At 39.7% G+C, this 18,007-nt stretch overlaps 1 protein-coding gene across 2 annotated transcripts in view; it reads right to left on the reverse strand.

Annotated features, from left to right (window-relative positions):
* The window catches only part of DUSP16 (dual specificity phosphatase 16), a 107,296-nt gene that overhangs the window by 71,412 nt on the left and 17,877 nt on the right, over positions 1-18,007 (reverse strand). The window contains exon 1 of one of the 2 annotated variants that reach the window (XM_062194840.1): positions 12,956-13,049. The exons of the other annotated variant lie outside the window; for it this stretch is intronic. The gene's annotated coding sequence lies outside the window, so the exon portion shown is untranslated. Of the gene's footprint in view, positions 1-12,955; positions 13,050-18,007 lie in introns of those variants that run through there. 2 annotated transcript variants of the gene reach the window in all.

Raw genomic sequence — 18,007 nt, forward strand, 5'->3', positions numbered from 1 at the left:
CCAAAACACACCTGTTCTACAAGGAAAGTTTGAGAGGGTATGTTTCAAATTGCTATTTTTGTTTCTCTTTCCTGTTTTTAAAGGGGCCATTCCATCATCTTTGCACAGTACTATACTTTGCCCTCTATAAATTCTGGGTGTGAGGCCATTCAGGTTAAGGTATGCCACATGCAGCAAAAACACCTTCCCCACCCAAGTCTCAATTTCCCACTTAGAGAAATACTAATGTCCTTTATGGTTTAAGTTGTTAGGTTTCTAAATCAATATAAGGCACTACAAGAAAACAGAATGGATGCCAAGTCCCTGATGAGTAATTAGTTGAAAAAATGACATTTTGAACAAATATAAACAGATAACATGACAGTGGGATGTACATTAAGTCAAAGAGCAAAGCTCTTTGAAAAACCTAAAGTTCAAGGAGGTTTTTAAGGACAATAGGCACATGAACTGCCAGTAAAAAGATAGGAAAAAAATTAAACAAAGAAAACATATAAAGAAAGGCAGAGGATAAAAAGTTATCTATTGATTTTCCAGGTTACAGCACAGACTGTAATAGCTGGCAACAAAATAAGCTGGTGAATAGAAGGGACTAACTGATAAAGTCTCTAGTAAGTCTAAAGGTGTCTAAGCCACCATAAGCTTTGTGAAAATAACATGAGGACATTACTGGAAGAATTTCATTTAGAATGGACTGAAACCAGGAGAAAATAGTATAAGGAGATTTAACTAGCCATCGTGGCTTTTACTTGTCCAAGTACAGACTCAGTTGAAATGATGACTGTAAAATCTGAAAGCAAAAAGGATGAGCCAAGAGACTTGCAATAGTCTAAAACCCAAGGCAGTATGCCTGGCATAAAACATAGGCTTCTCAAATAACTGGCTTCCTGACTGAACGTCCCCATGAAAATGGTTAAGTTAGGGCTGTGCCATGGCATAGTAAGTTAAGGTGCTGCCTGTAACATTAGCATCCTGTATTAGCACTGGTTTGAGTCCCAGCTACTCCACTTCTGATCCAGCTGCTTGTTAATATGCCTGAGAAAACAGCAGAAGATGGCCCAAGTCTCTTAACCCCTGCACCCACGTGGGAGACCAAGATGAAGCTCCTGGCCCATGGCTTCAGCCTGGCCCAGTTCTGGCCGTTGCAGCCATTTGGAGAGTCAATCAACAGATGGAAGATCCTTCTAGTTCTATCTCTGTAACTCTCCCTGTCAATAAATAAATGAAATAAATCTTTAAAAAAAAAAAGCTATGTCAACTACATTATTATTCTGCCATAATAAAAACTGAAAATATCTCAACACCTTACTCTGTCTCTGATTCAAATGAATTAATATAAAGTAAGATGAGCACTCTTCCCAAGTTCAAAGTTTACTAATCAGGTCACTGTTTATAAACTACAAGAAACAGGCACTAAGCTTGTGATTATAAAGTAAATTCAAAGTATGTCATCATAAAATTAAAAGAAAAGCAAGACAGGAAGGAGGGAGGGAGAGAGGAAGGGAAGTATCACTATGTCTTGAAATACATGAAATTTGTTCCCTTTATATAAATAAAAAACAGGCAAAATTAAAGGCTGAAGTAAAGCAGAGCATAGAGAGGTAGACTGAGTTCTCATTAAGGATGATTTCCTTGTACATTGCTTTTCTATAATTTCCAACTTTTTCATTATTTGACAACATAAAACTAAAGTATATATTTTTTCAATCAGTCAAAATTCATGTCACGCATATACTGTTCAGAGGAAGGAGAAAGATGTGGAAGCCAAAGTTCTGGGGTCTGTTCTCAGAATTGGCTAAAAAGAAAAATTATTGTGGGAGCAGATGTAAAATATCTAGTGATTAAGATGCTCACATACCACATCAGAGTAGCCAGATTTGATTCCCAGCTGGCTCCTGACTCCAGTTTCCTGTCAATGCAGATCCTAAGAGGCAGGAGTGGTGGCTCAAGGGTTTGGGTCCATGCCACCTGTATGGGAGACCTGGACTGCATCTCTGGCTCCCTGCTTCAGCTAGGGGGTTACAAACATTTGGCTTGGGAAGCCACAGATGGGAATTATTGGCCTCTCCCCCACCACCAACTCATGGGCATGCACACGTTCTCTCTCACACGTTTTTAAGAACTTTTTAAAAAATTTCTTTGCATGAATCATTAACCAAAGTGAGTTTTTAAAAATTATTAATTTATTTGAAAGGCACAGAGAAAGAACTCAATCCAGGTCTCCTACATGGGCGTCAGGAAACTCAACCATTTGAGTCATCACAGGTGCCTCCCAGAATCTACATTAACAGGAAGCTCAAGACAGGAGCCAGAGTCAGGTATCCACCCAGGCACTCAGATATAGGATATGGGCATTTCAACCAACATCTTAAACACTAAGCAAAATGCCCGGCCTCAAAATGAATTTTAAAATGGCAGAATGAGAGCCAGTGTTGTGATATAGCAGGTAAAGCTGAAACCTATGACACCCAGCATTCCATACAGGCTCCAGTTCACATCCCAGCTGCTGCATTTCCAATACAGCTCCCTGCTAATGGCCTGGGAAAAGCAACAGAAGGTGGCCCAACTGCCTGTGCCCCTGCTACCCACGTGGGAAACCTGGAAGAAATTCCTGGCTCCTGACTTCAGCCTGGCCCCACCATGGCCTTTGTAGCCACCTGGTGAGTGAACCAGCAGATGGAATCTCTCTCCTTCCTCTCTCTCTCTCCATAATGCTTTCAAATGAATAAATAAATCTTAAAAATAAGTTTCAAAAAAATAAGCAAAATCAATACAAATACAATAAGCTTGTCACACATGAAATTCAGTATAAAGTAGACCAATGTATTGTCCATTAAGAAAATCAATGGCTTAACTACTCAAATATCTGTTTTCATCATTTTTTTCTAATTCATAATCCATGGCACAGTCCCTAAAAATAACACTCACAAAGTTACACTGTCTAATGCCCCATCGCACACATTCTCAAACAGGTTCAAAAGAAACAGATCATCATTTGCTACTAGCAAATTTAAGCATCACACAGCACTAAATGTCAGAGACTGAAATCCCCTCTAGGTATGATACAATCAATGTTCAGGTTTCCCCTGGCCCCCCTCGGTAAACAGTGTGTGTTCTAATTCTGGAGTTGTGGACCTGAGCTAATTTGTAAAACTCGGGGAATAAAAATTAAATGGGTTAGTGGAATATACATGCTCATTTACTGCACACTAATTATGTTCAATTTCCTACAGGATAATTTCCCACTTTTGTCTGCTTACTTGAATCACTTAAGAACTTGGACAGAATGCCACCCAGATCCCACCTCTAGAGACAGATTCTTGGGTCTAGAGTAAACTGAATTTAAATTTTTAACAAATGTCCCAGGAAGCTCACAGACTCAGGCAGGATTGGAAAGTACTGTCCTTGGCTGGTGCTGCGGCTCACTAGGCTAATTCTCTACCTGTGGCACCGGCACCCCAGGTTCTAGTCCCAGCTGAGGCGACGGATTCTGTCCCAGTCGCTCCTCTTCCAGTCCAGCTCTCTGCTGTGGCCCAGGAAGGCAGTGGAGGATGGCCCAAGTGCTTGGCTTGGGCCCTGCACCGGCATGGGAGACCAGGAGGAAGCACCTGGCTCCTGGCTTCGGATCGGCGCAGCGCGCCGGCCGTAGCAGCCATTTGGGGGTGAACCAACAGAAGGAAGACCTTTCTGTCTCTCACTGTCCACTCTGCCTGAGAAAGAAAGAATGAACGGGAGGAAGGAAGGAAGGGAGGGAGGAAGGGAGGAAGGGAGGGAGGGAGGGAGGGAGGGAGGGAAAGAAAGGAAGAAAGGAAGGAAAGAAGGAAGGAAATAAAGAAAGAAAGAAAGAGTACTGTCCTAAAAACACACTGGTTCTTCTTTCAATATTCACATTTAATCAACTGTCAAGACCTACTGAGTTTCAATCTCTCTCACCTGGAGGATAGATAGGCACAAAAGCTGCAACTGAATAGAAAATAGTGGCAAGAGAAGGAATGGGACGTGAGCCAGAGACGATCAAAATCTCACAGCTGGAGAAGGACTTCTATTTAGTCCAGTGCATGCCTTCTGGTAGGTTAATAATGACCCTTTTACAAAATGTTTAGTATTTGACCAAAGTTACACAATTCATTAGTGGTGGAAGAGGGACTGGAGTTTCTAGAGAATAGTACTTTCCACAATTGGAGGGCTTACCAGTTTGCAAATTTTGATACATATAGAAAAACTGCAGAAAGCAATAGATTTCAAAAGATGAGAAATAATGCACTCTTTTAAACACTTGACATATGTGGCTATGAGGAGAAATGGTCTCTCCACTATACCAACCTGCCAAGATCCTACAGGTGAAATACCAGGTAAGAAGTAGAGAACCAAATGATGAGGCGCAGCCCTTGTTAGAATACCAGTGAAGGATGAAGAATCCTGGAAGTGAAAACTTATCTACATTAAGAAAATTAAAGTATGGAAAATTTAAAAAATTGTATTTTGGCCAGCACCGCGGCTCACTTGACTAATCCTCCGCCTGCGGCGCCGGCACCCCGGGTTCTAGTCCAGATTGGGGCGCTGGAATCTGTCCCAGTTGCTCCTCTTCCAGTCCAGCTCTCTGCTGTGGCCCAGGAGGTCAGTGGAGGATGGCCCAAGTGCTTGGGCCCTGCACCCTCATGGGAGACCAGCAGGAAGCACCTGGCTCCTGGTTTCGGATCGGCGCAGTGCGCCGGCCATAGCGGTCATTTGGGGGGTATCACTGTCTAACTCTGCCTGTCAAACAAAAAAGAAAAAAGAAAAGAAAATTAAAGTAGGGAAAAAAATTGCATTTTGCAAACTGCAGCATTCAATAAAAAAGGGAATAACTCAGTACAAGATTAATGGAAGAGAATTTTGGCTAAGACACAGACAGCATTTCTGAACCTTGATTGCACATTAAAATTATGTGGAGAGTTCCTAAATATACATTGGAACTCAGAGCAATGAATCAGAAATCTGAGGAGTGAAACCATCATCAGCATTTTCCACACAAACAGGTGAAGGTATATTCTTTACCTCTTCCAAGGAAATGTCACAAGAGACAGGCCACTTGTGAGACAAAGTTTAGGAGGAAGCAAAGGAGACCTTTGACAACACACATGGCACTGTGACTCATTTGACCTATTTCTTAAGGAATATGGTCTACAATATGTGCTCCAAGTTGGAGATATGTACACACATACACACACTTTTTTTTTTTTTTTTTTTTTTGAGAGTCAGAGAGACATAGAAACAGGGACATATAGGGCTTTTGGGAAGGGAACCAGTGGGTGGGCTCTAACAGTCAGGACTGAGCCAGGTCAAAGCTGGGAACTAGGAATGCCATCCAGATCTCCCACATGGGTGGCAGGAACACAATCATTTGAGCCATCACTGCTGCCTTCCAAGGGTCTGCATTAGTAGGAAATGAATCAGGAGCTACAGCCCAGTATCAAACCCAGGTAATTTGATATGGGACACAGGTGTCTCAAGTGTTGTCTTAACTGTGCTGGGCCAAATGTCTTCCCCAAAATATATTTTTAGGTAAGAGATCAAGTTCTCCACTGTCACAGCCTATATAATTCCAGTGATAATAAATGAGGGGGCCAGCACTGTGGCACAGCGGGTTAAGCTGCTGCCTGGGACAGCCACATAGATCAAGTCCTAGCTGTTCCGCTTCCAATCCAGCTCCCTGCTAATGTGCCTGCGAAAGCAGTGGAAGATGGTCCAAGTGACTGAGTCCCTGACACCTACATGGGGAACTTGGATGGAGTTCTGGGCTCCTGGACCAGGCCCGGTCAGGGAATCAACAGATGGATCACCTCTTTTCTGACTCTCCCATTCTGTCATTGTGCCTTTCAAATAAATAAAATCTTAAAAAATAAATGAGCAAAATGATTCATGAGTGATACCCAACAAAACACCACAATGACATGCTGGACATCAAACTCCATTATGGCCTAATAAAATACTTTATGGTTGAAACAATCTGGTTTCCAAAGTTTCTTTACCATTTTTAGATGTAAATATATAAACATGTTTAAAGGTTGGAATGAGACATGACAGAGCTCAGGGTTCACCTTGCATAAATCCAAGTTAAATAACTATCTCCACCCAGAAATTTCCCATTACTAAGGGCCAATCACCAGTTTAAGGGCATATAATCCTTTGGAGTTCCTGCCTTTAATCCAATCCTGTAAAACTACATTTAAGTAAAATGATGATGGAAACCAAGATTTGGGCCTTCAGCCAAACAGTCTACATTTAACATTAAATAAAGGATATCCAGTCCTTCACAACATTGGGAGAATAGTTATTTTTTTAAAAAATGGTATTTAACCAGAATCAGGTTTTTGTATTCATAACATACCAATTATTAACACACAACAGAGCAAACACTAGACTTGAAAATGCTCATTCAGCTATTACCTGTACAGTGAATCTGACTTGTGGTTCTCACACTTATATATGAGTTTTTGGGCATCTATACTGTGCAAGGCTTTTTGCTCGGTACCTTTGGAGAACACAACTTAAAAGCATAAGGTAAATAAAATCTGTATGCAGGAATCTGCAAAGCTCAGTGAGACAGTGCAGCAAGACTTGGGGGAGGGGGGTGAAACATCTAGCGGCAACATCTGGAAGCCAACGAAGAGGAAGCAACAAATTCCACCAGCATCAATTGACCCTGAATGCTTCAGGTACTCAATCTCTCTGTACTCACAAATATACTCTGCCAAGGGAAGTGTGTAGGGAGTGGGGACATCGCCAGCCAGCAAACTTCTACTAATTCTGGAGGCAGCATCCTTTCTGTTGGTCCCTGAAGGTTAGCTGCTTCCTGCCAGGAATCACTTAGCAGAGATTCATCTTCATGAGGCATACAGGCTGCTAAGTTCCTTGTACACTGACTCAGTCAAGGGTAAGGGAGAAAAGACAGTGTCTTCAAGTACAGTCCCCTCCCCTCAGTACAAACACACACATAAATAAAGAGAAGAATAAAAGGGAAGCACACAGGCTTGTAGCTGGTAACTATCAGAGAAGTTTACACTCATGTTAATTCTGCCCAAAAGCATCTCCCACAAAGCATAAAACTATTAAAGTCCACTTTGTTGGAAGGCCCAGAACAGGAAACCAATGGCACAGATTCTCAGGAGCTGGTCAGTCTACAATTGCTGTAGAGGGGAGGAAATGGCTACCTAGACCCATGGTTCACAAGCTTTCAGTCTGTAAAGCACTCCATAAGGACAACTGTGCCTGGTCTATGTCCTCCTAGCAACTGACTGACTACATGTGATCCACCACAAACTCTAGAAGAATCACATAGAAGGTTCTGTAATTACTAGAGTGAAATGTGAGGCCTAGATTACAATGTAGATACAAGAGCCTTGAAAATGTAGACACAGGGCGGCTCACTAGGCTAACCCTCCGCCTGTGGTGCCAGCACCCCAGGTTCTAGTCCCAGTTGGGGTGCTGGAATCTGTCCCGGTTGCTCCTCTTCCAGTCCAGCTCTCTGCTGTGGCCCAGGAAGGCAGTGGAGGATGGCTCAAGTGCTTGGCTTGGGCCCTGCACCGGCATGGGAGACCAGGAGGAAGCACTTGGCTCCTGGCTTCGGATCAGCACAGCGCGCTCACCGTAGCAGCCATTTCGGGGGTGAACCAACGGAAAAGGAAGACCTTTCTGTCTCTAACTCTGCCTGTCAAAAAATAAATAAATAAAAAGAAAAGAAAAGAAAATGTAGACACAAAAACCTGTCCAAGAATGTTCAAAGCAGTACTTTATAAATTACAAAAAGCCCATCAACTCATGCCTAAACAAAATGTGGTATAACCATCCAATGGAATATTGTTCACTCACAAAAAGGAATACATGTTGATATGAACCTTGAAAACCTTATGCTAAGTAAATGAAGCCAGACACAAAAGGCCACATGCTGTACAAATTCATTTATATGAAATGCCCAGAATAGACAAAGACAAGAGAGGCAACAAGTAAATCAGTGTTTGCCAGGGGTTCGGGTGGCTAGGACAGGAATGGCTGTGGCTGTACAGGTACATAGCATCTGTTCTGGGAGTGAGAAAAATGTCCTGGGATTAGATAGCTGTGATGGTTACACAAAACTAATAAAATCTTTTTAAAAAGGTTTCAGGGGGAGGAGGGGCGGAAGCCGGTACTGTGGCATAGCAGCTTAAGCCACTGTCTACAGCACTAGCATCCTATACGGGTGCCAGAAGAAATTCCTGGATCTTGTCTTCGGACTGGCCCAGCCCCAACCATTGCAGCCATGAATCGGTGGATGGAAGCTTGCGTGCTCTCTCCTTATCTAACTCTGCCTTTCAAATAAATATATAAAATTTTTTTTAAGGCTAAAATTTTACTATTTTATTTAAGCCACTATACTAAAAATGTTATTTCACCAGTATAAAAATTGAGAATATTAACAGTTTTTGTATATTCTCAAAATCTGGTATATATTTTATACTGACATCATACTTCAAGCTAGCCACATTTCAAGGGCTCAACAGTCACATGAATCTCAATTGTACTGAAAGACATTGGCCTGCACAGTTCCTATATACACCTGAAGACAATATATATACTGTCCGCCACTCTCCAGATTATATATCCTGCAGATTTAGACAATGAATAAATTCTGCTGGTGGTATGTCCTTATCAGACATTAAGCTGTGAGACAAGCACTATGTCTGATTCCAGATAAATGGTATCAAAAAAGTTGACACAGGGAATCCATCCATCTACTGGCAAATACTAACACAGTAACAAGTACATAGTCCTCTTTTTCTTCAAGGCACTTAACACAATTACTAATATTCCTTATGTTCCACGTTCACAAGTGTTTCTCCTGTGATGGAAGGAACCCCGTCTACCTCATTTGCTATTATATCTCCAAGCCGTAATACAATGTGTTGCACATAGCAGATGATCAAATATCTGCTAAATAAGTGAATATGGCTGTGTATTACTAGCCTCAATTAGTTTGTCATTTCACTACTCAGTGTTTTGCAATTAGTCAAGATTTTTCTCAATGAAAACAGTGAATGGCTGTTTTCGCTTCTGAACAGTTTCCAGTGGCCTATCCCAATAATTAAAATAGATTTCCCACTAGTCAGAACCACACTGATCCTGTCTCCATTGACTTCTCCAACACACAACAAAGCCAGAATGGCTAAAGCACAAATGACAAGCAGAAGCGCACCGCCCTTTTCATCAACCTCATACTGGGAAAAGGAAAACAACACACCTACATCTGGAAGGAAAGAGCTGTGGACATGGTTTCCCACTGCCCAGTCAGCAGTGGTATGGGTAACACTCTGGAGACTTCAGAAGCCCTGTGGTAAACCACTCTGAATCAAACAACAGAAATGCTGTGGAAGCCATGACAAAAGAAAACCTAAAGCTCATAGATGTCAATTTAAAAAAAAAAGAAAAAAAGCAAAATAAAATGATATGTAATGACTGAAGGTAAAACCTATAATCAAAAAGAAAATTTAAAAAACCCCAAACACAGGTCATTCCTTAATGATGTGAATAACAGTGTATAATACAGTTCTCTGTCAATCTTGAGATTATTCATATAGAATGTAAAACCTGGGGGGCCAGCACTCTGGCACAAAAAAGGGTTAACACCCTGGCCGGAAGCACTGGCATCCCATATGGGCGCCGGGTTGGGTCGAGTCTCAGCTGCTCCATTTCTGATCCAGTTCACCAGCTCACAAGCAGCAGCGTAGGAGGGCAGCTCCAGGTAGGCAGGGCGCTGGCCGGTGCCACCGCCTGACTCTCAGGGGCCGCTTTCAGCCATGGGGCCTGAGAGCAACCTGCAGCCATGCGTCTTGTCTATATAAAATTTTAAAAATACATATACTAAAAATATTCTAAAAACCACTGAATTGTATAGTTTAAAGGGATGAATTTTATGGTTGCCAAACTATAGCACAATTTTTCTTAAAGAGTAAATGTTCTGGTAAATGAATTATACCTCAATAAAGCTCTTATTTAAAAAGGGGGAGAGGATTTTCAGGCAGGCCAAGGACCTCTTCCAGAAAAAAGGAAATTAAAAAGGCACGACAGACAAATGCAGTACATAATTCTCAACTGGACCCTAAATATAATGGACTGCTTGGGTCCCCCCCACACCCATAAACTGAAACTCTAATCCCACTGTGATCAATTTTGGAGGTGGGTGTTTGAAAGGTAATTATTAGTTCATGAGGGTGGAACCCCCATAGATGGGATTACTACCCTTATAAAAGGGATCCCAGAGGATTCTCCTGCCCACCTTCTGCCATGTGAGACAGAGGCTTCACCAGAACTGGACCAAGCTGGCACCTTCATCTCAGACTTCCAGCCTCCAGAACCATAGGCTGGCACCGTGATTTAATAGGCTAATCCTCCGCTTTGCAGCGCCGGCAAACCGGGTTCTAGTCCCGGTTGCCCCTCTTCCAGGCCAGCTCTCTGCTATGGCCCGGGAAGGCAGTGGAGGATGGCCCAAGTGCTTGGGCCCTGCACCTGCATGGGAGACCAGGAGAAGTACCTGGCTCCTGGCTTCAGATCAGCGAGATGCGCCGGCCGCAGCAGCCATTGGAGGGTGAACCAACAGCAAAAAGGAAGACCTTTCTCTCTGTCTCTCTCTCTCTCACTATCCACTCTGCCAAAAAAAAAAAAAAAAAAAAAAAAAAAAAAAACATAATAAATAAAATTCTATTATTTATTAGCCACCTCCATCATCTTTAAGAATTTGTTATACCAAACCAAACTGACTAAGACCATACTAGAGGATAAAATGCTAGGAAGAGTCTTCTTGGATGAACTGGCAGGACTGGAATACAAATGGTGGACTGGATAGAGGTATGAAATCAATGTTAAGTCTACTGGGTTTAATAGCCATACTGTGGCTAGAATGTCCTTGTTCTTTGGAGACCAGCTGAAGTGCTTGGGGACAGAAAGCTATCATGTGTGCAACTTATTCTCAAAAGGTTCAGAAAAATGTATCACATAGACACATGAATAGAGAGCAAGTACAAAAGAGAAGGGGTCCAACTGTTAATGGCAAATGCTGTTATCTCTATGAACTTTAAATTATTTCCAAACAAAAAAGTTTCTTAAATGTAGTTTAAGACCCAAAAATTCTACTTCCAATAACTTTATATAAATATTTAGTATATTATGTGAAATACTATTCACTTAAATATATTTTTAATTATAAAAAGAAATGATTTCAAAGTTAATAAATGATAAACTGCCCAAACATTTATCATCTAAGAAGAAAGCTATCTATATGTACTAATATAGAAGGATTCCAGGAAGATACTTTTGTCAAGGAGAAAAATGATAGATCCGGGGATTTAGCTCTATCAACAAAAGCAACAAAACACTCAGGAAGCCTAGGTATATCTTGATTTAGTCAGGAAAAATCTAAGCCCATTCTCTATACTTATTTATGGAGCTAGTTATTTAAATATGTAGTTACAAATAATTTTCTCCCATACAGCGTTGATAATATCAACTTTAATGAAAAAATAAATACAATCTTGGGTAAGTTACTTCTATGGTCAACTCAAAACAACTTTTTAAATTCAAGCATAACATATATATATATATGAGAAAAAGCATACGAATCATGAATATATAGCCCCAAGAATTCTTACAAAATTAACACATTCATGTAACCACCATCTAGATCAAGGATTAACAACCTGCCAGCACCCCAGAAGCTTCCTATACCTCCCCACCAACCCCAACACGGACTTCTCGTACTACAGATTCCTTTTGCCCATTTTTGAATTCTTGGTGAAATCCTGTACTCAAAATTAGTCATATTTGTGCCCATGTTGCAAGAATTTTCTCATGCTCGTAACTATGGAGTATCTCACTGATATGCAACAATCCCTTTATCTATTCTTCCACAGATGAGCATTTATGTTGTTTTTAGCTTAGAGCTATCATGAATTGTGCCGTAATGGACATCCTTATGCATTTATTTTGATAAACTTAAATACATATTTCTTGGAAGGCATTTGCCTGATCAGTGCATGATGAATACATTTGTAAAACAAATACTAGGGGGCGGCACTATGGCGTAGCAGGTAAAGCTGCCGCCTTCAGTGCCAGCATCCCATATGGGCACCAGTTCGAGTCCTGGCTGCTCCACTTCCAATCCAGCTCTCTGCTATGGCCTGGGAAAGCAGTACAAGATGGCCCAAGTCCTTGGGCCCCTGCACCTGTGTGAGAGACCCGGAGAAAGCTCCTGGCTCCTGGCTTTGGATCGGCGCAGCTCCGGCCATTGCAGCCAACTGGGGAGTGAACCAGCAGATGAAGACCTCTCTCTGCCTCTCCTTCTCTCTGTGTTAACTCTTTCAAATAAAATAAATCTTTAAAAAAAAAACAAAAACTTTTCCAAAGTAGTTATACCAATTCATAATCCATCAACAGCGTATGAGAATTCTACTTGTTCTATGTTCTTGAGAACAATTGGTATTTCAAATTGTTTGTTTTTATGTTTTAGCTGTTCTGGTCAGTTTGCAATGTTAATTCACTAGGTTTTAGGTAGCATTTTTCAAGACTAATGTGATGCAGCATCTTTAAAAGCTCTATTTTATTAATATCTCACATTTACATTTACAATTGAACTATAATTTATTTTTGTATATAATGTGAGGTAGACGTCAAAGCTTTTTTTTTTAAATGAATGGGCAATTGACCCAGAATCACTTGCTGAACGTTCTCCCTTTCTGCATTGCCATGTAGTGACATTTTAATTATAAACTAGGAATTTACACTTACATTAGTGTTTCAAAATTCTGTTCTATTCACCTACTCATTTTTTCTATAGTGAATACCAAATACTATGAGTCCTGCAATTTTGCTCTTAATACTGGTATTTCTTGTCATTTACATTGCCATATAAATTTTACAATAAAATCCCAAAATGTAAAGAGCTTGATACCTTTCATTAGCTATATTCCTAGGTGGGGCAGACATTCGGTGCAGCGGTTAAGACACTCAAATCCTCTACCAAGTGCCTGCATTTAAGTTCTGCCTCCATTTCTGATCCAACTTCCTGTCAATGCATACCCTGGGAGAGAGAGGATGATGATGATGATGGTTCATGATCTTGGGTCCCGGCTACCTACAAGGAATGGACTGAGTTCCAGCCTCCTGCATGTGGCAAGGCCCAGACCAGTTGTTGTAGGCATTTGGGGAGTGATCCTGCAGATGGAAGACATCACTCTTGCTTGCTTGCCTCTCTCTCTCTCTGCCCTTCGAGTAAAACAAAAATAAAAATCTTAAAGGATGTATTCCTAGGTATTTGATAATTTTGATGCTATTATAAAGGCCATCAATCTAAAAATCTCATTTTCTAATTATTAATTTTATATAGAAATATAAATTTTTGTATATTGACCTGGTAGTCAATCATCTCGCTAAATTTTTATTTTATTTTTAATTTACACAAAGTAGTGTGATTGGATGCATCCATCACCACAATCAAAATATAAACATTTCAATCACTCCAAAAATCCCCCCATGCCACCCCTTGTAATCAACAGCTTCTCCCCATTCTCAAACCCCAGCAACCATTGATCTGCCCTCTATGCCTATAGCTTTGCCTTTCTAGAATATGACTTAAATGGAATCATCCAATGTATAACCTATTCAGAGTGGCTTCTTTCATTCAACATAATGACTTTATGATTCATTATTATTATTATTCACGATTATTATTGCATGTTGCAATAGTTTGTTCCTTTTTATTAAGTCATATTATATTGCAGAGAAATACCACAGTTTGTATATTCATTCAGCAGTTGAAGGATATTTGCATTGTTTCCAGATTTTAATAATCATACTTAAAAATTCATTAACTTTTGAGTACAGATTTTTGTGTGTAAATAAATTTACAATTCTCTCAAATAAATATTATTTGACTTGACTATACATATATAAGGGCAGATTTAGCTTTATAAGAAATGAGCAAACTGTTTCCCAAACTAGCCCTCCCACCAGCAACATATGAATGTTCCATTTACTCTGCATCATCAAGTTTTTTCTTTCTTTTGCCATTCTAAAGATATTTACTGTTATCTCATTGTGGTTTCAATTTTTATCTCCCTAATAACTAATGAGCATTTTTCCTGTATTTTTTGTCCTCAATGTATCAACTCTGATGAAGCCTCTTGACATCATTGGCTCTTAGTTTTTCCTGTATTCTTATTTGAGTATTATGAGCACTTTATATATTTTGGATGCAAGTTCTCTGTTATATGTGTGATTTACAAGTATTTTCTCACAGCTTGCAGCTCAGCAGAGCAAAAATTATTAATTTTTATAAGCCAAATTTTTCTTTTCTAAACCATGCTCTTGGTGTCAATTTTAAAACTATCTGCCTAACACAAGCCACAATGAGTTTTACCTTAGTTTTTTCTAAAAGTCTTATAATTTTGTTTTACATTTAGATCAATGATCTTTCTTAAAATTTAGTTGACAGGGACGGAGAGAAACAAATCTCCCATCAGTTAGCAACTTCCTAAATACCCGCATTAGCTAGGTGAGGCCAGGCTGGAGCCAGGAGCCAGGAACTCAATCTAGGTCTTCCCCCATGGATGGCAGGAGTCCAAATACTTGAGCCATCACTGCTGCCTTGCAAGGTCCACACCAGCAAAAAGCCAGAGTCAGGAGCTGGTGCCAGGCAAACAACATTTTGATGTAGGATGAGAGTGCTTTAATTGGTGTCTTAACTTAGACTAAATGCATGCATATCACACAACAATGCACTTTGAATTAATTTTTGTATAATGTATAAGAAAGGTTGAAGCTCATTTTTCTGCAGATGGATTCCAATGGTCTCAGCATTTTGTCAAAAAGACTATTCTCCACTGAATTGCTTTTGCAACTTTGATAATAATAAATTAATACCTAATTTCCATTAGTATGGCTACTTTAGATCTCAAAGATATTATACACCTATGCTCAAGTATTCACAATAGCCAAAAGGTGAAAGCAACTCAAATGTCTACTGACTGATGAATGTGTTAAAAAATAAGGTATATACATACAATAAAATATTACTCAGCCTTAAAAAAGAAAATTCTGACACACGTTACAAGATGAATGAATCCTGAAGTCATTACGCTAAGTGAAATAAGCCATAACAAAAGGACACATACCACAGGATTCCTCTTATCTGAGGTACCTTGAGTAATCAAACACAAAGACAGAGGATAGAATGGTGGTTGCTGAGGGAACCCATGGCAACTAGGGGGAGTTGTTTAGTGAGTATGAAAAAGTTCTGGACACTGAATACACAACAATGTGAATATATTTAATACTACTGAAGTACATATGTAAAAACTGTAAAAACAGTTAATTGTATGTTGTATGCATTTTACAACTATTTAGAAATTCAGTTGAGCATATTTTTGTGCATCTACATCTGGACTTTCTACTCTGTTCCATAACTCTAAAACAGTAAGTCCTAAAATTTGTGACTACTCCAACTCTGCCACTTGTTTTTAATTATAGAATTATTTTGATTACTTTAGATCCTTTGCCTTTTCATATAAATTTTGGAATCACCTTGTTGATATCTATGAAACTCTTACTGTGATTTTGTTTGGTGTTATGTTAAATCTATAGATCAATTTGGAAAGAACAGACTGTTAATACACAGAAATACGATTTTTATATATTAATCTTCTATCTTGCAACTCTGCTGAAGTACTAGTTTCTGGAACTTTTTTTTTCAGTGAAGTCCCTCTGAATGTTCTATGTAGACAATCATGTCACCTGTAAAGAGGCACTGTTTTATTTATTTAGTTGCAATCAATGTGCTTATTAGTTCTTTCTTGCCTTACTGCACTGGTCAGAACCTCGGTATACCAATGAATAGGTTTGCTGTATGTATTTAAAATAGCAACAAATACAGTATCATATGAACTTTTTAGCTTCTACTTCCTATACATATGAAATATGTATATGAGATACATATGTATGATATAAAGGATATATAGATATGTCTATATATTTTATATCTATATATATGGCATAAATGAAATTATATAGGAAATAAAAGCTAAGAAGTTCAGATCTCTCATTCATATACATACATAGCCAAATAAAATACAAGCTCTACCGCTCTACAACATATCTGCTATAAGATTTGTGTATAGCACCTGTTAAAAAACTAAACTCTAGAGTCCAGCACTGAGGCACTGGCATCCCACATGGATGCCAGTTCTAGTCCTGGTTACTCCGCATCCAATCCAGCAACCAGCTAATGTGCCTGGGAAAGCAGCAGAAGACCCAAGTACTTGGGGCCCTGCATGCACTTGAGAGACACAAATGAAGCTCCTGGCTTCAGCTTGGCCCAGATCCGGCTGTTGTGGCCATTTGGGGAATGAACCAGAGGATGGAAGATCTGTCTCTCCCTCTCTCCATGTAATTCTTTCAATTAAATAAATATATCTTTAAAAAATAAAAAACATACTCTAAACATCAGGTGATTTTGAGGTGACACCATATTATATTAGGAAAACGAGCTAAGATTTGGTTTCTTTAGAGGCAATAGAGGTTTGGTGAAAGGCTACCTACTAGCCATTAGCTGGCAACAAAGACGCCTCTGTCACAGAGTGAGTTATTACTGAGGTGTCAAGAAAATTTTAGGTGCTCAAGATCAGGTGACTAGAGGTCATATTTTCTTTTTTTAATTTATTTTTTAAGGAATACAAATTTCTTAAGTACAACTTTAAGAATATAGTTATTCTTCCCACCATATCCATCCTCCCTCACACACTGCCACTCCTCCCCCTCCTCCCTTTCCCCTTGCCAGTCCCAGTCTCCATTAAGATTCATTTTCAGTTAACTTTGTACACAGAAGACCAACTCTAATATTTCAACAATTTGCGCGTACACACACACACAACTGAGAACTAGTTTTACAGTTAATATAATAAAATTTGTTGAGGATAGAGGTCCTGCATGGTGAGTTAGTTAAATTAACAACAGGAATCACTGTGCACTATCAGCACTCCTAGGTATGACGTCAGTGACGACCTGAGGCTCCGGACATGAGTTGCCTAGCCTATGGAACCCTTTTGAGTACATAAACTCCATCAGTTATTTGGACAAGGCCATAAGCAAAGTGGAAGTTCTCACCTCCCTTTAGAGGAAAGTACATTCTTCTTTGATGGCCACTTCTTACCACTGGGGTCTCACTCACAGAGATCCCTCATGTAGAATATTTTTTCTTGGCTTTCCATGAAAAGGCCATACTTTCAAAACTCAGAATTGTAGGACTGGAAGAAATCTCTGATATCACCTAGTTCGTCCCCCTGGTTTTACAGATGATGAACAGGAAGAGGGGGATGAAGAGGATGAACCTGAGTCCTTCCTCCAAATCCTTTTCAAAGTGCAAAGCCCTCCACTAAGCAAACTGTAGTGGCAACAGCCAGTGATGACAGAAACTATAGCTGCTACAGCTACTCATCCCATGTTTATCTCTGAATTACTCACAGATCTGAATTACAATCAGACCTGTGAGAAGCTTTAAGTTGCTGATTCATAATTTTAAAAGAATAAGGCATCCTACAACTCAAAAATCCAGTAAACTGAACAAAAAATGGGCAAAGGACATGGATGGATGGATGTTTCTGCAAACATTATTTACAAATGGCCATTAACTAAATGTAAAAATGATTAACATCACCAAGCACAGAGAACACAAATCAAAGCCACACTGAGATACTTCCTGACATCCAGCAGGATGGCTACCATAAAAAACAAAGAACCTGGAACTCTTTTGCACTTTTGGTGGGAATGTAAAGTGGTACAACTGCTGTGGTAAACAGCATAGAGGTTCCACAGAAAACTAAAAGTAGAATTACTGTAAGATCCAGCAATGCTACTTCAGAGTATGAATCTACAAAAACTGAAAGCATAATCTCAGATACTTGCATGTGTATTTTCATATTAGCATTATTCATAATAGCCAAGAGGTAGA

The sequence above is a fragment of the Lepus europaeus genome, chromosome 6 (genome assembly GCF_033115175.1).
Source record: "Lepus europaeus isolate LE1 chromosome 6, mLepTim1.pri, whole genome shotgun sequence".
Classification (NCBI taxonomy): Eukaryota; Metazoa; Chordata; class Mammalia; order Lagomorpha; family Leporidae; genus Lepus; species Lepus europaeus.